Raw genomic sequence first — 7,500 nt, 5'->3', positions numbered from 1 at the left:
AAAAAGGGCGGTCCCCAAAATAGAAGGGAAGCGCCCGAAACAAAAAGCAAATTAGAAAGGAAACTTAAAACATCAAATGAAAATGTGATTAAGCAGGTCAGTAATGCACCCAGCCCCTGCGGTGCCCCACAGGCACGGAGTGTTGCAGACGCCCACACCCAGGATTTGTAAATGTCCAGGCCAATCAGCTCCAGGAAATGGGCTCATCATCCAATAGGTACAGCGAGCGATCTCCGAAAGGTTGAAGGCCAATGGGAGGCCTTCTACTACTCACCCATTGGCAGCCTCACAAACCAAGGTGGGAGCTACAGATTATTAATGAAGAGCGTGAAAGATGTCTTCTCAACATGGAGACGCCCACCGAAGGAACAGGTTAAATTTTCCAACTTTAGAATAGCCACAGCTGTCTGGCCATGACTGTGGAGGGACAATGCTCTCATGGGACAGCCAACAGCTACAGCTATGGCCCAGCAGCCACTTTAGCTGGAGAGTGGGGGGTCTCGCTCACGTGACCCAACTCACTATCCATCACTTCCCGCCCAGAGCTCACAATGTTGACATGGACTTGGTCCCGATAGACTGAGAATCTCAGTGGCACAGATATCATAGAAACCTTAAATGTAGAAGGAGGCCATTCAGCCCATTAGGTCTGCACCGACTCTTCGACAGAGCATCCCACCCAGGCCCTATCACATTTACCATGACTAATCCCCACAACCCACATGTTCTGGGACATTAAGAGGCAATTTAACATGGCCAATCCACCTAATGGGATACTAAGGAGTACTTTAACATGAGCAATGCACCTAATCTACACATCGTTGGATTGTGGGAGGAAACTGGAGCACCCAGAGGAAACCCATGCAGACACGGGGAGAACGTGCAAACTCCACACAATGACCCAAGATCGGAATTGAACCGGGGTCCCTGGCACTTTGAGGCAGCAGTGCTAACCAGTGTGCCACTGTTCCACCCTGATAATGGCATGACCCACAGGCTGCCCTTGAAAATGGCTCACATTCAGAATAGGGGGGCAGGGATCCAACACAATCTGCGTGCCTTGAATCCCAGCTTCTACTTATTTGAAAATACAGCCCCACGTCTCTCTTTCTCTTTGCCAATGTCTCTTGTTGTTTACCTGCAACAGTAATAACTGGCAACTTTAATGCATCCAAATGTCCTCAGGCACTTTATGGGTGTGCAATCAGACAGAATTTGATATTGAACCACGTAAGGAGATATTAGGATACCTAGGCACAAACTTCTCCAAACAAGTGGGATTTAATGAACACTTTCAAGGAGAAGGTGAATGTAAAGAGGATTTGAAGAAGATTCCAGACCTTCGGGCCTTGGGAGATGAAAGCATGCTCACCAAATACAGAACAATTAGAAAAGGAATGTAGAAGAAATCGGAATTTGATTTGCTTTGATTTGATTTATTGTCACATGTATTAGTTTCCAGTGAGAAGTATTGTTTCTTACGCGCTATACAAACAAAGCATACCGTTCATAGAGAAGGAAAGGAGAGGGTGCAGAATGTAGTGTTACAGTCATAGCTAGGGTGCAGAGAAAGATCAATTTAATACGAGGTAGGTCCATTCAAAAGTCTGATGGCAACAGGGAAGAAGCTGTCCTTGAGTCAGTTGGAAGCTGTCCTTGAGTCGGTTGGTACGTGACTTCAGACTTTTGTATCTTTTTCCCGACGGAAGAAGGTGGAAGAGAGAACGTCTGGGGTGCGTGGGGTCCTTGATTATGCTGGCTGTGTGTGCAAGTAAAATGGAGGATTGTTAAGGCCAGAGGAAGTGACAGAGATATGTAGGATAATGCATTGTTCATTTTACTCGTTAAATGATTAACATTAAATAGCACACCATCAAATTGTCATGGGAAGTGGTGGCGTAGTGGTGTTGTCACTGGACTAGTATTCTACAGACTCAGGGTAATCCTCTGGGTACCCAGGTTCAAAACCCACCACGGCAGATGGTGAAATTTGAAATCAATACAAACCTGGAATTTAAAAGTGATGGCCATGAAGTAATTGTTGATTGTCATACAATTTCACTAATGGCCTTTAGGGAAGGAAATCTGCCACCCTTACCTGGTCGGCCAGCATGTGACTCCGGATCTACACCAATATGGTTGACTCTCAACTGCCCTCCGAAATGCCAGTTCAAGGGCAATTGCACATGGGCAAACAATGCTGGCCCTGTCAGCAACTGCCATGAATTAATAAAAAAAGATGCCAAAGGAGAACCACATGTATTATTCATTATATTACATACATTTGTCCCACTCCCTACGTGACACTTTTCTGTTACAACTCAGTGTAAATTTACTCATTAGGAATGCCACAGATGACCTGTTAGTAACGGCAAAAAATAATGCAGTCAAATGCTAAATAAAATCCTTTGTACTTTTGCTATGAATTTGTGGCCTACAGGAAAATCGGTTAGCAATAAAATTAACAATATCTTCATGCTAATGTTTCGTGCATTTAAACAGAGATACGGGATGAAACTCTATTAAACATAGCAACGAAGGGTGTACCTAAATAGACAGTGGTACCAAGACAAATCAGAGTCAGAAGGTTAGAACTGAGAAAGATATACCTTGAGGGAGTGGCAGCTAAATAGAGCTCGGAGCCAAAGCAGCGCTGAGTACAGATCAGTCTAAAACAAGGTCGCCCTTAACTCACACTGAGAGGAAAAAGGCATTGAAACATTGAGGAATTGGGGCCAGAATGATAATTCTAATAATCATCACCCCAACCGGGCAATAATGGCCTCTTTTGTGAATCATTCACAGGTGTCCTCCTTCCCAGTAAAGGCAGAATGGCCAGAGGGAGAAGAACTGTATTCTAACAAGAGTCTCATAAAAGATTTACAGATGCCAGTTAGAGCTTGCCAATTAAAGCAACACTTTCCGTCTTAAGAATTTTTTGGCGGCTTAAATCGGCTTCAAGGAGATTTGCAGGTTGGACCTACCTCAGGCCTCACCCTAGATCTCCTGCCCTGGCTTTGCACCTCATTTAGATTCATAAGAATTTGCTCCTTGTGATACACTGGGTTCTTATTCCCTCTGACATTAAATGTGAAGATGTTTGCCTTTAGCAAACACAAAAATACTATTAATCCATTGCTTATATGAAGTGAATCCAATGCGGCCTTTTAATGATTTGGAGCGGGCACAGGATTCAAGCATAATCATTAAAAGAAGTCTGTAAATATCTTTTTGTAACCTTTATGTAGCTGTGTTGACAGTTGTTGATGCTACGCCTCAGTGTCAGAGAGAATGATGTTGATCTTCTATTTGCTTCCTCTATAATTATCAACCAAGCAGGCGCCGGTCTATTTAATCTCACCGAGTGCCAAATTTAACACAAGAACAGAGAAGGAGAGCAGTCACACTAGTTTAGTTCAACAACGGCTCATCAAACCTGTTACAAAGTCACATGGACCAGGCGCGGCACCGTGTGCTGGAAGAGCTAATCTTGATGAGGGCGATTGTTGGGCAACTTGAGTTCCATAGAATCCCGACGGTGCAGAAGGAGGCCATTCGACCCATCGATTCTGCACCGACTCTCAGGAAGAGCATCTTACCTACCCACGCTATCCCTGTAATCCTGCACCTTTACAATGGTCAATCCACCGAACCTACGCATCTTTGGATTGTGGGAGGAAACCAGGGCACCCAGAGGAAACCCACGCAGACATGAGGAGAATGTGCAAACTCCACACAGACAGTTACCTAAGGCTGGAATGGAACCCGGGTCTCTGTTACTGTGAGGTAGCAGTGCTAACCACTGTGCCGCTCCTTCAGGCCTTTCTGAGTGAGGAAGATACACCAACACGGAATTCTCTTCCTAAACTTCTGCACCTCTCCAGCTCTCCCTCCTCGAGCACGTTGCTCCTGTTTGATCACCTGCCCTGATATTTCTTTACGTGATTCAGTCTTGAGTTCTGTCTGGTGATGTAAAGAGCCTTGGGATAACTTAATGATGTTTAATGTGTTACAAAAGTGTGAGCTGTTGTTATTTCCCATCCTATTGGGTACCTATTCTTCTGGAAAGTACGTGTACATTGGAACAGGACTAAATGCAATCGTGATGGGTCACCTTTCCCCCAATGCCAGCCCTCCCTCTTAACTAAACCTAAGAAGCCTGTTGCCACAGCACAGGGCTGCTTTTGCCAATTTGAGACATCTGCCTGCCACTCTCCGGCTTTTGAGGGGCAGCCTCTGGATCGGGAGAGGGAGCCCAATGCTACGAGAGAGCAAAATCCTGATGATTCTGCAGAAAAACTATCACTGAGAGACCAGAAGAAGTATATGGGGACTTTACCGTACAGAAGAGGGAAAGAGAAAATCCTTTTTTAATCCATCGGCCAAGACTGAAGTTGAATAGTTGGACAGGAAGCCTGTACGTCGCTTAGGAAACCTCAGAGCCTACCCACCACATTTTACCTGCCGACCCTCAGATGGAAGGGAAATGGGCTAAAACCAAAACCTTGTGCCTCCTGGGGCATTTTGTGACCTGTCTGGGTCAGAGGGTTGGCCACAGTGCGTACATATTCCACTGACAGTTACTGAGCATCGATCAGGAAGTGAAAAGTTTTGCTGCTGGCTCTTTGTTTTCGCTTGCTACTGAGATCATTTCGGGTAATGGAAGTCAGCAGGCCACCTCAACCTCAGCTCTGGGATCCTGAGGATATACCTCGGTGTAGCGTGAGGCTGAGGAAGATTCAGAAACTGTAGGCACTTAGTGGGCACAGGTGAACATAGGCACTAATGTAGATAAGTCACCATTGTACTGAATGTTTTACATTAAACGTAACCTTTTTCAGCCAGATAACCTCCACATATATCCGTGTCCGTTCATGACACCAAATGTGGGGAACCACCGTGTTCACCCGGCACCCCATCCCTGTGGAGTGTGAGAATTCAGCCTCTGATCTTCGGGTAAGCGTTCTCCAAGGCGGCCTTCACGACACACGACAGCGCAGAGTCGCTGAGCAGAAACTGATAGCCAAGTTCCGCACACATGAGGACGGCCTAAACCGGAATGTTGGGTTTATGTCACATTATCAGTAACCCCCACAGCTTGCCTCCTGGACTTGCTGGCTGTCCTGTCTGGAGACAATACACATCTGTTTAACCTGTGCTTAATGCTCCCTCCACTCACATTGTCTATCATTAAGACCTGGTTGGCTGTAGAGATTCGCATTCTAATCAGTATTCTGTAACTTGATTTTGTGTCTCTGTGCCCTGTTTGAGAGCAGATTTCAACTCCATCTGACAAAGGAGCAGCGCTCCGAATGCTAATGGTATTTGCTACCAAATAAACCTGTTGGACTTTAACCTGGTGTTGTGAGACTTCTTACTGAGTGTGAAAATGGCAGTGCTATGCTTTTTAAAAAGCATTTAGACAACTACATGGGTAAAATGGGTATAGAGGGATATGGGCCAAACACGGGTGATTGGGACTTGCTTTGTGGTTTAAAAAAAGGGGGGCACGGACAAGTTGGGCTGAAGGGCCTGTTTCCACGCTATAAACCTCTATAACTCTATGACCGGTGATACAGTAAGGAGGCTTTGCTGCTGGCATGACCATTCCCTTCCTCCCCACCTCCACTGCCCCTCCCCAACTCCCCCCCCTCCCCCCCCGCCCCCCCCCCCCCCCCGCCCACCCAAGCACATCTCCCCAACCCCATTCATGGAAGGGTAAATCCCCGAAGTGAGACGCTATGAGGCTATCCCCAGCGAGTCGACCCAGCCAAGCCCAGGCCATTGACCATTTTTCCGCCTCCTTCCTCTGTGTGGTCACCTTCAGCGCCTTCCTCGACATCCTCCTCGTCCAAAGAGATATGGCGCTCCTCCATCTCCTCCAGGTCCAGATGCTCTCCCCTCCTCAGCGCCAAGTTGTGGAGAGCAAAGCAGACTAACACTGATGCAGCAGACTCTCTGGGGGCTGCATTGTAGGGCATCCCTGACCAGTCCAGACACTGGTACCACATTTTCAGCAGACCAATCGCCTGCTCGACCCGCATGCCCATTGCAGAGTCTCCGCTGGTGTTTGTGGCTTCCGCACTGGCATCATCAGCCAGTGGGTACCCCTTGTACCCGAGGAGCAATCCCTCCAGCCACTTCTCTCCCTCAGAGATGGCTGGGACCTGACAGCGCCCCAAGATATAGCTGCCATGGACACTCCCTGGGAAATAACTCACACCTGCATGAAGCGCATCGTGTGGTCACAGGTGAGCTGCACATTGAGGGAATGGAATGGAATTCCTTGTGATTCATGAATGGTTCATGAATGGCGCCTCATGGCTCCCTGGAGTGCACAGGACCACGTGTGTGCACCTGGCATCTTGGCTCATTGATTGATATATATGTGAGCCTTCGCAGAGAAACCTCCTGGAAGCAGTCGTGGGTGACTGACTGGAAGATGTCACACAGGTTGCCTGTGCTGCCCTGAAATGAACCACTCACATAGAAATTCAGAGCGTTGTGAATTACCTTTTGGGATAAAGGGCAATGGCAGCACACTCAGTCGGTGCCTCAACACCATCCCTCACTCCCTCCACTCTGACACTATAGCCACATCTTCACATTGCTCCCTGTCAGCTCCAGCAAAATGCACTGTGTGGACCCACCAGGGTCTCAGTGATGCCAAATGCCCACATTCCCCCAGCCAAGTCTCCCCAAAGAAACCTGGCATCACATTAGAGGGCAGTCGAATGGCTGCATGTAACCAGTATTTGCATTGGGGGACCTCGCCAACAAACCCTGTCATGCCCTCGATTGGAGTGCAGGATGATAGCCATCACCATCACGTCTTGCATAGGGGTTCACATCAGCATTATCTGTGTGATGTTACAGCCTTTCCGGGAATGTCAGCTCACAGCCTGGGACATCACCTTGCAAAGGGTTCAAAGGTGGCCTCCACTAAGTGGCTGGGCTGTTTGGCTGCACAGCATTTACTAACATAGCCGCTAGTGAGGGGAGGCCGGGGTGGCTGTGCAGCCCAGTGTCTTCCTCTTGTAGCGGACATGGCACAGCTGAATGGTGCGAGACCAGCAATGAGCGTGAACAGCGCATTCCTACAGGGCGCCCTGTTTCTCCCAGCTCACAGGAGGTGCAGAGCTGAGCCAGCCTTCCATGACCCATTGAGATCGACCATCACACACAAGCCCCCCTGACAATGGGTTTGGGACTGCCGGCAGCCTCTCCCCTTTGTCCTCACACTACTGCCTGAGTGTGGATTCCAGTGACACCGCAGTCATCCTCCCCCGAGTGCGAGGCCCTTCAGCCCACGTGAGGGGAGACGCAGCCCATTCCTCAATCCCCCCTCTGCTCGGACAGCCCGGCCTGTCATGGGACCCCACCCGGGTAACTCACGGTCATCCCCAGGTTCTGAGCCTCTTGTTTTCAAGCCCTCCTGCCCTCTGGCCAGCCCCCACGAGGGAAGGGCCCTTCCCCTCCCTCAGCTGCGATATGCACAGG

The sequence above is a fragment of the Mustelus asterias genome, chromosome 26, assembly GCF_964213995.1.
Source record: "Mustelus asterias chromosome 26, sMusAst1.hap1.1, whole genome shotgun sequence".
In the NCBI taxonomy this organism is placed as follows: Eukaryota; Metazoa; Chordata; class Chondrichthyes; order Carcharhiniformes; family Triakidae; genus Mustelus; species Mustelus asterias.
This window is presented reverse-complemented; position numbering follows the sequence as displayed.